This window comes from Sinohyriopsis cumingii, chromosome 14, assembly GCF_028554795.1.
Source record: "Sinohyriopsis cumingii isolate HCF-2022 chromosome 14, ASM2855479v2, whole genome shotgun sequence".
Classification (NCBI taxonomy): domain Eukaryota; kingdom Metazoa; phylum Mollusca; class Bivalvia; order Unionida; family Unionidae; genus Sinohyriopsis; species Sinohyriopsis cumingii.
Genome location: NC_142974.1, coordinates 84,527,125 through 84,545,795, shown reverse-complemented (window position 1 = coordinate 84,545,795; position 18,671 = coordinate 84,527,125). Strand labels below are relative to the sequence as shown.

The window sequence follows — 18,671 nt, the reverse complement described above, 5'->3', positions numbered from 1 at the left end:
AATGTATTATAATCGTGAGGTGTGCAACGGGAGTATTAATTATGTTCAGTCCATAGCATATAGCTATCTTGCACTTATCATACTTAATATACCGGTAGACTATGTATGCATAATATTTGTGGTATGTTCATCATGATAGGGTGTCTTCACATACGTTGATTTATATATGTGACTTAGTGCCTGATAAGTAGATGTATAATTTATCTCCCTTGGACAAAGTAATGCATAATTGCTTCCTTGTATCTGCAGCGGAATTTAATGTGGACAAATTTGTTGCGTATTCCTCTAGATAATTGCCAAGCCGTATGTATAAGTTTACTGAATTTTTGTTTATGTTAGTATGCATAAACCTTGCATGAAGTTTATTGCAACTGAATTTCTACATATTTGTTTTGATTATATACCATAGTTACGGTTCTGTATCTGACATTTCATAAGAAGTTTTCATGTAAGAACTTGCAGCCTCGTGTTGAATTCGTTTGCCCTTATTTGTACTATAATGCCTTTGTTGACGTAATTTATTATCAAGGTTTGCATACCTTTGGAATCATTCATTTTGTCCGATATTGTCACATAATAAGACACTAACTTGCTTTTCTATCAACCTTTTCTGTAGACTGTCATATATTACATAAGCTATTTATTTTGTATTCATTGATACATTATTCGGCTTAAGAATGATATTAACATTGTGGCATTTGTATTCCATTGCTGTCCGATTGTCCCCATCTTGACAAAGCCTTAACCAGGACAAATTCTTCATTTCACATTAGACAGGACTTGATATATCAGATTTCAAATAAAGGTGGATAGGTATATTTGTTGTATGACACTGAATGAATAACTAAAACTTGTATTTAAAATAAATGTGCATATTTTGGCAAGATATTATAAACAATAGAAGAAGGCAAAATTTCTTTCAAACTTGATTTGGCTTCATGATGAGGATAAGCCCTTATATTTTAAATTCTTTATTCCTTGAACGCTTTTAAAAGTTCCAAGTGCAATGTGTGTTTTTTCATTTACAAGTCTAACATAAAACTGCATGAATGTACACAATAAATATTTAATCCACACAAGAAAGGAAATAGCCGCCGTATTGTACAATAACAGGTCTGGAGGGTACAGGGATATAAACTTAGATGTGCTCAAAGCTTCACAGTACATTAATGTCATCCATACCTGTTTCATGGTTATATCGGCTGATTCCTATTCTAAGAGGAACCAAGAAATCTGGCAAACTACCGTTTCCCATGGTAGTCATCCACATACATTAACATCAGCGGCCAACATTTCCTCCTACATATTTCACGATGAGATATTGCGATTGTGAAATCATCATCATCGTCTTCGTCACCATTATCATCACCATTTCATCTTCTGTTTTAATACGAACTGCAATTAAGATCAATCAAAATGCATTTGACCCAAACAAAACCAAAATATATTACAATCCCTTCTTTTGGGGGAGAATATGAGATATCCATTGATCTTATGTATGTATATATGTATGTATGTATGTATGTATGTATGTATGTATGTATGTATGTATGTATGTCTGTGTGTGTATGTGTGTATGTATGTATGTATGTATGTATGTATGTATGTATGTATACAGGTAATCATGAGATATTTCATTCTAAGAAATGACTCATTAGATATAATTTCAGTAAGAGACAAGGTCGGTGACTCACACAATCATGTATATATTGCACTTGATTACATAGTAGTATTAGCGTTTACAACAGTAAAACCTTGCAGTCATTACACATGTTTTGAACGAGCTACACACAATTGTTATGAATTAGGTTCATGAAATGTTAATGGGCAGACAGTGTCAAAAGTGTATTAAATTTGCTTGGTCAGACATTGTTATTCAGGCTCCAGAACATCAATATGTTCACGACTGTACTGCTTGTTAATACACTATCACACCAAAGTAAAGCATGCCACATCTGCTTATATAGTACCTTGCAATCGAATGAACATTTTCAACTGACTCAAATCAATTATCATGATAAATTACCTATTTTGGACAAACCTCCGTTCTAGATATATCTTAACGCTGGTACCAAATAAAAATGGAAGACTTCAGAACTGCAAAGTTTCGAGCACTATTTAGAGGGATTAATTGTTGACCTGATAATATGTGCTTCATAATAATTAAAGCCGCATGAATTAATCGAGCGATGGTGGACTCGGCTGTGATTGTTAAAATGCTCGTTTCGAATATAAGTTGCCAATAACACTTGGGGTCAAAAGGTTTTTCGATTTATCTGCTGGCTTCTTCAGCAGGCATGACATTGCATTAATAATATAACCTCTATGTTACTGTGAAGTATCATTCTAAATGCAACCACTATTAAAAACGTCGAGAGCTACGTGTAAAACCTGTGCATAACATTGACGCACAGACAATTGAAGTTATGACCCACTTGAAATCACAATGTACTCCTACGCAATGGCACTTATTATACAGCGGGAAATTTATAACAATAATTTGTATACATATTTATTGAGGGACGATCATCAACGTGTTGAAGCAAATAATGGACTGTTACCAACAAATGTATTTTGAACCCTAACGTACGACATGGACCAGACATAACTGAGTAATTATCTTTCGTGTACCGTCAAAGGTTTTAATTTAATCTGTAAATATTACTGTATCGTTATTGAATTTCGTATAGTCATTTTGTAACGGTCGTTATCTACTCCTGTACTGTTTTAATTATCTTGACCTACCATAATGGATATATACGGCCTTCTGTAAGAATTACTATGGCACAGAAAATATATTACACTGATAACACCTTATTGGAATATTTATTAACTATATTAAAATACCTTTATATTCAAGTATAATTCTTAATCTGAACACTAGCACTTAATGCTTGAATGTATTCAACAGTAGAGAATAATACTTGCATATCTATACAATATTACATCAACCTATATGTCCATTAAATCAGTCTCTTCTTTACTCTGTAGGATGCTTTAGAGATGTTGAGGACGAAAATCTGAAGCAAAACTATCATAGGGAGGAAACAAGAAGAAAGAAATAGAAGATAATGGAAGTAAATGGAAGCAAAAAACTGTCCAAACCTTATACAAAATGTCAAACAAATCAAAACAATATTAAATTAACACTGACTAAATCGTTAAAAGGCAAAATGCTTAAATGCACACAATTCAAACTGTCACAAAATTGTGCAGGCTAGAATGTAGACACATACACGATTGTACGAACGTTCACGATTAAAATATAAAACGATCATTACCCATATCAATACTTGAACGGTAAAGCAATGTTTATAAAAATGTATGTTGTGTATATGTGCATTTGAATCCAATCCCCGAGATAACTTTCAACATATATTCGCTTCCTTAATGTATTTGATAACTGGTAAAAGCAGTTTATGATTTCGTTCTAAAATTACTTTTTAGCTAAATTCAGGATTAAGTTGATAACTCCTTAGTAATGATTTTTAATAAGAACTGTTGTATATATGACAAGAATACACTAATTTTTTGCATTTCATTTAGCATTTATAAACTAGACAAACTGTGTAGCATTACCTTTTTCCTTATTCATATAGATATAACTGGTTTCACTTCACCATTATACCATTATATTTTCCGTTTATATTCATTCGTCCCTGTCATGTCATTTCCATGTCAAATCCACTTGAGTATTTATCGCATGATTTCAACTTGTCCCCCAAGTGTACCCAGTATGTTATCCTCTGAAATTTATATTCGAATAAGACTATAAAAATCTTTTACCATATTATGTTTGAAAATATATGAGCTTCTCATAGAGAGGCTATTTTGATTCGCTTGTAATTAGGATATCATTGTGATAAACATCTTTGTATTTGCGTCAAACGTAAGGTATATAAATTGTGAAAATGGAACTTGAGCTCAAACAGATGAAACTGAAATTTTAAAATAATATGATGCTGACTCTCTATCAATGTTACTTAGTAATTATTTGTCAAATGATACAATTTTAAATGTTAATAGTCAAGACATCTTTGAATGATGGTCTAATAATTTATTTCAAGTTGTATAGGTTAATGCATTTGTATTGTAAAATATGAAAGAGTTTTTCGGATGTAAATACTGCACGACCTTTGGAGTGCAGTATATCCATCCTACAAAACGAGTTCCTATTTTCCCATACAAATGAAGTAACCTTTTAATTATATGCTGATTTTCTTATTCTACCGAAGGATTAATTATATTAACAAAACACACTAAAAGAAACAAAGTAACTGAATGTATGCGGTATTCCAAACTCAATACACAAGCACAGGTGCATCATTACACAACAACAACATTTTTACTATGTACATAACGCCGCCCAAAAAACAAATGAACTTAGTGACCCGCTCGACATAAATTTAGAAAAAAATGGCGTATCTAGTTAAAATTGAAATTTAAAGTCATATTGTGAATGAATGCGCATCGCAACAACTTTCCAATTTGATCAGGAATGAATGCATTTTCGTGATTATAGACTGGGTTTATATGTGACAATTCCACATGAAATACATTGAATGTTTGAAATCATAAAGTGGGGAAAATATGAATTCTTTCAACTGCAATTATCAAAGAGACGCTATGGACTTTGATTCTTACTTCATTTTGATTGCAGTAGGCAGGATGTAATTGCACATATATTCGATATTACAGTACAATTTCGATCTGTGTAATTAAGGTTGAGAACCTATGATATGGATCGTGCAATTCGGATTTGCAGGACTAAGAAAATACATTTGGAGGAAATTCAGGATGTAAAACTGTAGGTATATTGTTTTGCCATTCTTACAATAATAATAAAGAGGACTTTGTATAGCGCCTAATTTTTAGAAGCTCTAAGCTCTTTACAACATTAGACAACACATATAATATAAAAAAAACATATATAATTATATGATTACAAGAAATAAACACCATGAAATTAGAAAACATAAAAAGCGTGCTGAAAATATTTAAGGTAGCAAATATTATTGGGTCTTTAAGTTTGTTCTTGCAGTCGAAATAAGTGAGTTTTATTACCAGCTAAAGAACACCATTATGCCTTGACACTTGAGTGTTATTTGTAAGGACCCTTTCTGGTGTCTGCTGTATAGCTAGACTAAATCAGAAACATTAGATCAGAAAAGGTAACGCGGAATGTGCCAAAGCAGCTGTTATGTGACAGTCCACAAAACATCTTCTTCATTTCAATCAGAAAGAAATTAAATCACCCGAAACGTAGAGCACCCACTACGCGATTGTACATGATTTGTTTACATACAAATAGTGCTGGCGTCTGCGTCTATTAAATGTTTACAATAGACAATAGTTCCTTTATGCACTTGAATATGAAGGAATGCAGTAGCGTAAAACACTGAACGATTCTGACAACGTAACGTTAACGGAGAATACATGATGATATAATAATATTGATTACTTCACAGGCACGCAATACAAGTAAAGTAACTAAAGTAACTGTAAAAGTAGACCATGTGGAAGATCAGCAGAGAATATGCACCTTGTGAATAACGGTTACAATATAAATATGTTGTACACTGATCACATAGATGATATTTTCACCAAGTTACTATTTTTATCGTGGATGCTACACCATATTGCTATAATTTGCAAGCAGTGTACTTTGTCAAAGATTGGGTCAAACGCCTTATTTACATCGTTTGACATGATTAGAACACAAATACCAATACTTTGGTGAGAACGCGAAATACATGTCTCGATTAGAATTAAAGGAATTCAATATTTTGCGATAAAATGAATTAAGATGATATGTTTTTACGTTTGGATAAAACCTGACATATTTTTTATTTAATGTAGTTTATTGTTAACGAATATAAATATACACATAGGTGAGCATTTTACAATTGTTATTACATGGGCATGTTAAACTAAACAGTAACATTGCATGTTCTGAAGAATTTATAACAAAATAATGCAAAGAGTGATATTAATCTAATCAAGCGTATGAATTCATTGTCCGATTTATCAGCGACATTTTCTTAATTCATTTTTAATATGTCTCGTGTTTCCTCTTTAGTCCTGACAACATTAGAGGCAGACAGGCTGGATATCGTTTCCAAATCTGGCAAGGGTTTATTGATGTTGCCCAAAACTATGAGCTAAGGAAGTTGAGTAATTTGTCATAGTTACAAACATTGGTCACTTTGATAATGTAAATGTGTATGATATCTACTTACGCATAACAATTAATTAATCTATGGTTTTGAGATCAGCTGACATCATACGTCTGAAGCTAAATTGAAAGGAGTAGTTTACGTTATAAAACATGTTAATGGCATGACACGCAAATGGTAGTATCCTGTTATTCATATTGCATACAGATCATTGTTTTGCAATAGCTTCCGATTAACTGTTGAGTCATGGACAAATTTGGATAACTTGTCTATTGCTGTTGCTCAAGCATAAAAGCTGTTTGCCCTTACAGAAGAAACAAATAGTCTTTAGTTATGTAAGAGGTGGGACAAAATAAAATTTCTTCTCCGAAACTTCAAGTGATATTGACGTCCGTGGTCTATCTATTTTACTCTACGTTACAATGTTAATACCTTTGAAAAATCCTCCAGAAGGAAGGAATTGGATGTTAGATGAACTCAACGACATACAAGTGCAACTGTTACTTCCGTAATTATATTTATTGCTATCACAATGGTGGTCACTTGTTCTATATGTCCATATATCCGTTTTCAAACTGGAAATCTCCACCCTCAGATATTTTATAACCTTTTTTGGCTTTGGCGGATATTACATTTTGCATGATTTGCGATCCATTTTTAATCGTAGTTTTAACCCATCTACACGTTTGAAAATGAACTGGCTTGCAAGGGTCTCCGCGCATTTACTTACTTCAATATTGTGGTGTCTGTCCTAGTTCTATCAGTGATTGTACGGAAGAGACACCGTGTAAACCGGAGTTGAAAATATCACAATGTTTCAATGTTTTATCGATGATATTTACATGGATACGCTGTTTCCAAATGTGTATGTCATCTTTCTCTACAGTGTTTGCAATATCTTAACTGCAACAATATCTGTATTCTATACATTGGTATGGCGTCAAATCAGAAAGCATAAACATTCAAGGGAAGGCACGTTATCACATGCTATCGAACCCAATGCATCACATTGCACATCGGAAGCGAATGGATTAGGAATGGTCTGAACTCCTGCAAAGCAAGATCAGAACAACATAGTTGATGATGAAACAAACGTCAATGATTCTGGAAAATGCATGAATGAATACACCAAGAAGAACAAACCTGAAAGGAAAGCTGAATCAACAAAGATCATACGCGCATCCAAGATGCTCTTTGCTGTCACAGCTTTCTTTGTGTTGAGTTTTGCGCCGTTTCTTTCTCTGAAACTATTTACCTTTTACGACGAACATTTCATAGAAGATCTGGACAATACAAGCACAATGTTTTATCAGCTTTTCTGGAGAACGTTTGCAATACATGTCATGGTAAATCCATTTATGTATGGTGTCATGGATAGGTGGTTTCGAATGGAATGCAAGAAACTTGTGTTGAAAATATAATGATTTTAAGGTAGGTATTTACTTTGTAAAAGAGATTGTAAGTGTTTCACACTAGACTCAGGTTTTGATCTATTGGAGTCTTGACCATACATTAGAAAAATATACATGTTCAGAAAACGTAATTACTATATTTTTTTAATTCTCATGTAACAAGTGGGCAGGTATGTTTTGATAAGTGTAGATAATCAAGTCAGAATTAATTATTAATACCCGATACATCATTTATTCCATATATTCTACTGAATAGGTTTTCAGACCTGCCCAAATGATACGGATGGAAACCTACTGACTGTCAACATGTTTCTTTTTAAGGATACTATACACCTATCCTTGACTCCGTGATATCAGACGTTGAGATATTTTGAACAAATAACACTATTGTTGTGAGTCAATGTCATATGATATCAAATTACAGCGTCTGAACATGGAAATCTAGCAATGCATTTATTAGTTGAAATTCTTGTCATGTAGTCTTGTCTTATAAGGAATAGTTCTGTTGCATACAAAATTGTAATATCATTTTTTTGTATATATTTAGTGCACGAAAATATTAACATCAGCTGAAAACAGCGTTACAATTAAACTGATTTAAGTTTTAGATCAGTGCATCGGTCTTGGAGCAAGTAAAATGCGACGTAGATGAACAGACGTTGTTACCTCGGTTCCAGCGGCTCATCAGTGGTGTGGTGTAACCCCTTTTCTCTTGTTTGTCCGCACACAATACCCTCAAATATGTATTTTCGTGAGGATTATATTTCTCTTACAAATGACTTTATGCACATCACAAATTAATTATCATATGTATTGTACATCACTTGCTGTAAATTACTACTACTGTTTTGGAGTATAGGGCCAGTGCATGAGGGACAGAAGTGGAAGTTTCCTTGAGTCATGATTATGCCGGAATTGTTATACTCCACATAATAATGCAACAGGTTAATCCTGATGTCGATGTAGTAGTTGCGCAAAACTGAAAACATACGTAATATACAAGTGCTTTCATGGGTTCACAATATTTAACTTAGTATCTTAATTGATAACAATAAGTTGATTGACCAATCACACGCAGTGACCAAAACCCGCACCTACGAACAGTTTTTAACGGATATGACGTTAAGTTAAGTAAGTTTGTTGGAAAAGTTACGAGGATTTCAACCAAAGTATTAACATAACTTACTTAGAAAATGAAGACAGAACGATGCCGAGACTAGATGAAGACATGCTTGTAATCGACGAGTTTCTTACTTATAATAATAACTGAACAATGAATCAATCTTTCACAAATAGTCATTGCCAATAAGGCGAGTTTCCTGCCATAAATGATCTAATCCAGCGAAATAGTACTGCTATAATCCAGGGGTATTTGCTTGACCAAACAGTATCAATCCCTGGCACGATTATATTAGAAGTCATAAGTTTACCCCAAATTTCCAAAGACTTCTTTACAACTTCGGTTATAAATTAGAAAGTCCGACGTGTCCATTCTATACATAAATTTTTCGCTAATCAATGCAAGAACACAGATCTCAAAAATTGCCAAATATATATCAACCGCACATCTGCATGGTTTCTCTTCATCAGCTTTCCGTACCGTCAGTAGTTCACTCCGTAGAAACTATACAACTATCCTCTAACACAGGGAACTATTTTTCCTGCGCCACCTTAGGCCAGTCAATTCACGGTTTCAAGGCACATTTCGCCAGTACAACTGCGTCACATTTGCCACCATGGCAACATAAACGGTATCTGCCGAGTCCCTTCTTGTTTATTCTTTTGTGTAATTTACTGGTCTTCTGCCGTAAATACTGCCAATGCAGTCACACAACCAATGTACATCATTAGGTTTTAATAGGGACACCCATGTGGTTTTGACCTGAATTCACTAAAAGTCAACCATGGCATCATGGAAACTCACTAATACTTCACTCCTTGACATTTGCTCCTACTCAGTGGCTAGTAATTTAGGCCAAGGAATGTGTCCATTGCATCGAGTTCCAATAATCAAACAAGTAATCACACAAATCCAAGAATCCCTTAAAACGGGGCTCTACAACCAAATGCGCATATTCCAAATTTATTACGAGATGATCTCCAAAGCGATGGATTAGTCTGAAGCGTGTTATGTCGTACCAAAGTCTAATTGCAGGACAATCAGTAAATCAATAAATTCAGCAGTCCGTCAATAACAACAAGATATATATTCCCATAAAAAAAATGGAATTGCCCTAAAGACCAGTTGTAGTCGAAACCCTTATAGAGGTTACAGTCACGTAACAATAATATGTGATTTAGATTTGATTTTAACGTAGCTTTAACAAACTTTCAATCATATCGCTACGTTGTCTGCAGTGTGGCAGTTTATAGTGATGTCTATCATTGGGGCATTACACCACATACATGTAGCCTGATGTCACACGCAGTCACATTATTTTTACACCAGGCCGACTAAGTCATAGCACTAACCTCCTAATGCTGAGCGACTAGCCAGGCAGCTGTTAGTACCATTGTCATGTCTTTGTTATGGCTCTGCCTGGCTTCAATCCCGCAACCTCCCGCATCCGAGGCGGACGCTCAAACCACTAGGCCACCTGAGCGGTCTTACTGATTGTTAAGACTGGATTAGATGTGCAAATATGTCCTTGTTGATCATAATGTACGAATGTCCACTGTCTCCGTGATTGTGTCAAATAGTATGCGTCCTAAGTTTGTATGGATTATACAGAACATTTGTGTATACGTGTGCGTCCTCGCTTGCATTGCTAAATTTCATATTCCTTAGAATTGATAATACAGTTCCCTCCTTGATACATCACCATTTCCTATTAATGTACTGCCTCAAACAGTATTTGATTTTGCTCTAACATCGCCAGAACAAATGTCCTCGGTACGCGGTTCCATACACAAGTCCTCTATATCCACCAAATACAAGAATGTGTGAGTGTGTGTGTGTGTGTGTGTTTGTATTATTTGGATTGTTAACGTAGCTTTAAAAAAGCTACGGTCATATTGCAACGATGTCTGCAGTGTGACAGTTTATATTGATGTCTAGCACTAGGGCATCATGCCGCAGACATGTGGCATGATGTCCCACCCAGTCACATTATCCTAAAACCGGGCCGACCAGTCCTAACACTACCCTCTTAATGCTGAGCGCCAAGCGAGGCTGCTGTAAGTACACTTTTTGTAAGTATTTCGTATGAATCGGACTGGGATCGAACCCATGACCTTCCGCTTCCGAGGCGGACGCTCTAACCACTAGGCCACCGGAGCGGTCCCGTCTATTTGGGACCACACAGAGCTTTCTTTATTCCACTCATTTTCTCCCAAGGTCAAAAGACCCAAATTCACCAATGAGGCGCAATTAAGCGTATAAAAATGGAAGAAAAAAAATGATCTAGACACAACAACTTTATTTTGTTATTTTACAGAGAAATATCTGAAATTTAAACTGTAAAAGTTTCAACAACACCAATTAACCCATATTTTGTTTATATTTACTAACAAATATGGACTCAAAACCTTTATTCGCAAGCAAAATACACACGTTACAAGAGATCTCGTATTTGAAAGTATTTTTTATGATTTACAAATAAAATTATACCCGGAAAATTATTGAAAATTGTATGATTAGATATTTTGAAATAATTTAACATAAATTAAAATCAAATCATGTTTGCGTTTTGCTTTTATGAGTTATGACAAATACAGATAAGAGTGCTTAAAATAAGATGCATATTTACCAAACTTTCTCGTTTCTTAAATTTCATTTAAATTGATAACAATGAATATTCAAAACATTAAAAGCATTTTAAGTTGTCAGATTAATATCATTCTAACCATAACAGCTTCCGATTCAAAATATAATCACGAAAGTTTAAAATGTGTGTGCCTTTCCAGTCGCTAAAATTATAACGTATGTATCAGATACACAAGACAAGAGACTGTTTATTAAATGTATACTCGTTTTCACTCAGTTTTCTTGGATCCCTTTTGGACATGAAAATTTGGCATAAATTTGTACAAATATGTTTGATTAATACATTCTTCATTTTAGTATTTTCTCCTTTATGTGACAGCTGAACATCATCTTTATTTACATGATTATTGATCTGATATAATCATTGAGACTTATTTTATATTTTATCGGAAGATAAAAACATTAAAATTTGTATGCTTAATTAAGTGAATCCACGAAATGTCTAACATAGAACAAAATAACTAATGTATTTTATAAAATGTTTTGTAACGTTGAATGGTAACATATGAATTGTATTGTAAAACACGGAAAGGACCATACACCTACTTTGCTGTCCCCTAGTACACAGTAAAAAGTACACGACAACTCGACAACATGGATCGCTTATCCGTGTCAATCTCGACGAGTTTTTAAACATCGCTATGACTACTCATTCATATACTATAGTATGTGTGCATTAATTAGTACAATTAACGTAGACAGTCAAACCTATTACGTGCCTTTTGAGTATCTGTAAGGATGTATATATATATAAAATCGTGTAATATACGCCAATTTTATTTACTAGACGTTCTCCGTCTTTTCTGCGAGTAATCTGCATCTAGTGACACATTTTATTACGTTTATAACAACACCCTTTTCATGACTCTTTTGGCACACTTCTTATAGACAATATTCATAGTGAATCCCGTTATTGATATAATACATGCTAATATTGATATATTACATACTAATATTCATATATTGCATACTAATATTGATATTTTACATACTAAAGTTGATATATTTTATACAACTATTGATATATTACATACAAATATTGATACATTACATACTAATACTGATATATTACATACTAATATTGATACATTTCATACTAATTGTAGTTGGTGTGATTAATATTCTTGTGACCTGGATTACAGAAGGTCTCTTTTTAAACGTCGCGCTTTGAAATCGTCAATAATTATTAGTATTATATTTTATCTTTTGGTATTAATTTAAAATGAAGTCATTTATTAGCAGAGAGTAAGAATGTCTCAGGTTGGAACTGAACGAAAATTAAATGAAACGAATACAAGCACAATGTAAACTGTTTCCGGTCACATTTTCATCAACATGGCTGAAATACCGGTCGAAATTAATACCCTCCTAGACTTCAGGCAGAGCTATATGATTCTTATGTTGGTAATGGATAGTGCAGGTGAACGATTATTGTGCATATGAAAATGTGATTACTTATAGAGCACTGAAATGAATTTAGCTACTAACATCAGCAGAATATAACAAGGACATTCAAGTGAGATTTTGATGTTACACGCACTATTACAAAGAAACAACGTATCCATTGAGTAACGTAATGATATGGGTGTAGTTTGTATGCGGTAGAGGCATTATTTGACAAGACAACATTACAATGTTCTTCCTTTCTCCTATGATAACATTACAATATGAATAGTCCATTAAAAATCGGCGTTTCGATGGCAATGATATTAGTTTAGAAAAAAGCGCATGACTATTTTTGTTTCAACTGTTGTGGCGTCTATCGCCTCAATTTCCGCAAAGCACTTAGAACAATGAAAGAATAATAATGACTTTTGGAAAATACCACTTCAAACCTAAGGAACCTCATACTATACTCTAACAATAGAAGTTTTTTTACAGCCATAATTATATTATAATAATCATATCTCGTTTCTTTAGATCTGTATTTATATTGTGCAAAATGTATATTGTAAGAAAAGACTGTTGGCGAAGGACATACGCAAAAGCAAAAATAATTATCTCAGGATAGACTCAATTTGAACGATAGAAACCTAGAAAATGAGGAATCGTCAGAACCAAGATAACGAGACGTATATCTAAATGTAAATATATTGGCCCTAGACAGCGCGTTACCCGACAAATCTGGCGGGAAATCGTAAACCGAATCGCACAACCCATAAATGTCCTTACGCAGGCGTAAATCGTTATATATATATATATATATATATATATATATATATATATATATATATATATATATATATATATATATATATATATATATATACATACATACATACATATATAATCGTTATATATATATAACGATTTGCGCCCGCGTAAGGACATTTATGGGTTGTGCGATTGGGTTTACAATTTCCCGCCAGATTTGTCGGGTAACGCGCTGTCTAGGGCCAATATATTTAAAGCTTTTAATCACGTATTACGTATAGCCAATCGCAATACTCTCGCTCCGGCAACGTGCGGAGGGATTCTCTTTGATAAGGACCGCGGCTTCAGTTGAGCCAATTTCCTTATGGGCTGCGGACTTGTTTCCTTTGTTCTGAAGAAATTTTCTCTCCGTTGTTATCGGCTCACTTGGTTAGTTACCTTCCTCATCTTATGGAATTTGCACCGAGTCGATTATCTGGCTCGATCTTTCTGTCGTGCGCATCTTTAAATCATAAAGTTAAACGTATATATACTTCCCATCGTCTCGTGCATAAATTCCTTTCATATATATAATAGACTAAGAGTAATTGCGAACGACTCCACGTTTGCTGCAAGCTTTAACAGCTCAAATGGCATTGCATTAGTGTGCCAAATTGTTGCACTTAAGTTCAAATAGCCAATTTAATTATCTCCGAATTCGCGGTGTAACAATGGGGTGTATGTATAATCCCAGAATTTTGGCTTGGTTGATTTATTCATCGGTCTAATATTGCAGTCTAGGTGCACCGTTCTAATACCAGGGTTCATATTGTCTCTGAAGGTCTTTGACCGTTTGGGAAAAATTAGGTACCATTTTCAAGGCCTTGAAAGTTTCGGAAAATCAAACTGATTACTCTGGGGTCTTTAAAAGTATCTGAAAATTGAAAAATATCAAACATTTTAATTTAATTATATAATCAAAAATAAAATTGTCCAATGTTGTTAGATTTAGATGTAGTAGAGTTTTTTTCTGGCTTCTTTCTTTTGAAGACCCGTTCAGTTTCATTTAATCATTAAACAATATTATATTATTTTGTATTCTTTGTTTTCTCATATACAATAAATGTTAGCGAACTTAGGTCTTGGAAATTTTTGGAACGTCTTTGAATTCGTCATTCTTAAATTCTTTTTGAACCCTGTGATAACGCTTTTTTCTGTCTTTGTGTACCATTGTTATGTTGTGTCGATTATGGACGAGACGTTGTAACATATTGGAAGATTGCATTTTATGTCGATGGTCGGTTTGAGGAGCCGTTTGTGGAATAATAACAAACATTTCCAACATGATGGTGTCATACTTTAATACTTTAGGACTGGCGCCCAATTTTCGGTCCTTTCGTTCTGCATAATTGTGTTGACAAGTGGTCTTTCGATTTGGTTGGTTTGTTCATCAATCGGATTGACAATGTAAGTGCGCTTTCTTGATTTGACTTGACATGATTTTGTGAGGTCTTGTGTGGCTTTCTCGGGCTTAGCAGTGTTTAGTTGGACTCTGTTCTTTTAATTTATTCCGTACTACTGGACATTATGTTAGCCTTCTGCTTCACAGTTGATTCCGTATTACTGGCTTATTTGTTTACCAGTTGGTTCCGTACCACTGGATTTTTTATTACCAGTTGGTTCCGTACCACTGGATTTTATGATTACCAGTTGATTCCGTATCACTGGCTTGTGTGTTTACCAGTTGGTTCCCTACCACTGGATTTTGTGATTGCCAGTTGTTTCCCTACCACTGGATTTTATGATTACCAGTTGATTCCGTATTAGTGGCATGTGTGTGTACCAGTTGGTTCCGTACCACTGGATTTTGTGATTACCAGTCGATTCCGTATCACTGGCTTGTGTATTTACCAGTTGGTTCCGTACCATTGGATTGTATGTTTAACATTTGATTACGTATCAGTGACATGTGTGTTTACCAGTTGGTTCCTTATCTTTTACGGTTGCTACGAGTTTCATGCTTGGCGTACTTGGGTCACGCACCTCACTACTTGACACGTGATTAGTCAGTCATTCATGCTTTCTTCTTCCAACACTTCGTTCCATGTTAATGGGTATTGTGTTTCCAAGCTCGTTTAGGCCCACTGACTTGTTGATACTGGTGATGTTGCATTCCGATCCTTAAAACAATGACCCATACTTTTCATAACGTTCAAATTTGGTTCTTTTCTTCATTGTGTCTTTCTTCATATTACCAAGTTTGTGCCTCATCGCACTACAGTGAACAGTGGTGTTCATAACATTCCAATAAGGGTTATTCATTTGCAACGATTGCTACGTAGTAATACAGTGAAATGTATGTAAATAACTTTTTCTGGCATTCGTTACAGCATGCCCCTTACATAGAGGGCTGCGTTGCAAATGGCAGTGAAGAGCCAGACAATCAAGGTCCAAAATCCAAGAGGCGGTGAATAGGCCCATAAAGAAGGCACCATTGTCAACGCCAACGGCCACCATCCCTCAACCTGGATCATCTAGCGAAAGGGCTTGGACGGACCCCAATCTTCTTAATGTTATAACGCAAGAGGTCTCCGACAAGCTCAGCACCCATGTGACACAGGAGATCCATGCCAAGATATGATCAGCTGGTAGCTATGCGCAGGCCGTCCATGGAAAATGGTCCACAAACTGGGTTTCAACTTGGACCCTCCGTAGCAATAGAAAACAAACCAGCAACATCCGTGGTCTCCCGCGCCATAGTGGAAACCAAGGCTTCACTTACAGGTACAGCGGTGGATACAGGTAACGTTGTCCAAATCGTTTCTGCCTCCGGGGGGCATTCACAATCAAAATTTGTACGCTTGTCGTTTACTCCAACTCTAATCCCTGATGCAGTTAAGGCAAACAAATGGGCGGACTCATACATAGGTTTTTCTACCCTCATGAATAACTCGCAGGATGCTAGTTTCAAATTTCAGTTAGATACGCATAGTACTGGCCCTGAACTTAGCACTGTTCCAAAAAAAATAGGAACGTCCATATCACAGTATGCTCGCTAAATGTATAAAACACCTGGGTAGGGGGATTTTATGGCAAAAACAGACATATCAAATGCATCAATAGTATTCATATTTGTCCCATGCAATATCATATCAAACATTTCCTACGTCAACAACGATGTTGTAACTCTGATACGAATGGAGGTTCGCCTTCCCACGGACAGACTAGAAAACTGTAATAAATTCTTACATTTATATCTTCCTTGAAATAAAATCACCCTCAAGTGGTTGCAATCCATCATATGTACTCGTAACTTTTCTTGCACACTTGTTTTGCCGCGACAAGCTTTCCTTAGGCGACTCATCAACTTGACAATTAGCATCGCAAAACCACATTAGATTAACAAAAGTGGTGAAGGAAGATTTATGGGACTGGCAAAACGTTTTAAACGGTTTTAACGGTAGATCCTTATTATTACCTGACATTTGGCTGACCTCCGACATGTTTCTGCCTCAGTCGGATACAGTGCCATCCGGGTCACAAACTATTTATATGGCATCTGGGATCAGACATGGGCATATAAAAAAAATATAACGCTTCTAGAATTATACCCCATCGTTCTGGCAGTTGTGGTCTAGGGAAAACACTTATCCAATAAATGTATCTATTTCACACTGACAATCAAGCCTTAGTTGAAACCATAAACAAACCATCCTCTAATGACACAAAGCTCATACATTTCCAAGGGCTGAAAAAATATTTTTCTTGACCACTAGTCCAGGACAAGTGGTTTCAGAAAATTCACTTGTCCCACCTTTCTCATCACCAGCCCCACCTTACATTTAACTAGCCCCACCTTACTTTTCATGGTCCTGAAATGGCAATCACTTGCCGAGATTTGATGAGACGTATTTATTTAATCCATAGAAAAGAAGAAGGAAAAAAAACCGATATAATATACAACATAATTATTTCTTAAAAGAATTTAATTTTTCAAAAACATTGGTTGTTGTACATTTCGCTTCTTCAGTTTCATGTATATATGTTTTATCTGATGGATTTGAAAATATGTCCATGTATATGTCTGCCACCTGCACTAAGCCAGCAGTTGATAGCAAATTTGTACTCTTGCCTTAAATTAAATAGCTTGGTCAGGGCATGACATGCACTGGGTAAGCTGACTTGGACGCTATATAAAGAGTTCACATCGAACAATTTGACCGTGTTCTCTCTATCAGTTTAAATAATCAATATGGCTTTTTCAGATGCATTTGAGAAATGCATAAGGTTAGGTAAAAAGGTTTCAGTTTCTAACCCTTTAATCACTTTTTGTAAGATCGCCATTCCGCCTTGTGTGCTAATTCCTCTTTCAGGTCTCGTGGGTTTCACAGACTTAGAACCATAGGCATCGACTGTGCTTTGCTGGGATATCATTCACTCGACCCGGACTAATCTGTGTCTACCTATCTTTTCGACCGCCAGGAGCGTACGAGGGTACTCTAACAGCTCCGGAAAACCAATATCACATTCAGGAAGTACGCGCCTCCGTTTTAAAGTTTCTTTCCAATCCTCCATACATGCTGGATATATCCTAACTAGCGGGGAGTAAGAGGGTACTCAACTGCCCCGGCAATACAGAATTCATCGGTTTAATTTTGATCCACATTTATCTTTTCTTTGATGCTGAACACTTTTGTTGCTTGCCCCACCCTCCTTTTTGTGGCTGCCAGAAATTCAGCAAGCTCTATTTGCTGTATTTCTGTTTATGGCGGTTGCAGGCCCCAAAAATGTCTGTATTATATGCTATGTCTCATTGTTTAAGTTCTTAGCACGTTTACGCTATACACTTTGTCCACATAGTTATGTTATGATGCAAATACATAGCAAATATCAGGTTCACTAAGATCATTTATATTCAATACAAAGTCACGAAAGTGGCCAGCATCAAACATAACGTTTGTCTTTGTTTTAATTATGTACCCATATACTTTGACTTTGTAATATTTGCACGACTGACCCAGGGTATTCTGTCATTTCACTCTCTATCTTCCTCTTGACTCTATCGATGTCGGAAAGAGTAGGCTGGTGCAGGCACATTTCATTTTACAATCTCGTCAAAGAAGTTAATAATACTAACCATCGTTCTTATTCACTTTCGTTCTGAAAATAACTTGTACCCCTCTT

At 35.3% G+C, this 18,671-nt stretch overlaps 1 long non-coding RNA gene across 3 annotated transcripts; it reads left to right on the top strand.

Annotated features, from left to right (window-relative positions):
• Positions 1–218: 218 nt before the first annotated feature.
• Positions 219–18,660, top strand: LOC149784267 (uncharacterized). 3 transcript variants are annotated; one of them, XR_016413828.1, is made up of 3 exons: positions 6,429–7,607; positions 15,878–16,271; positions 17,861–18,660. It is a non-coding gene; the product is annotated as an uncharacterized LOC149784267 (long non-coding RNA). The 3 variants fall into 3 exon arrangements; XR_016413826.1 differs by having other exon boundaries at positions 15,878–16,289; XR_016413829.1 differs by lacking the exon at positions 6,429–7,607 and adding an exon at positions 219–303 and having other exon boundaries at positions 15,878–18,660.
• Positions 18,661–18,671: the final 11 nt, after the last annotated feature.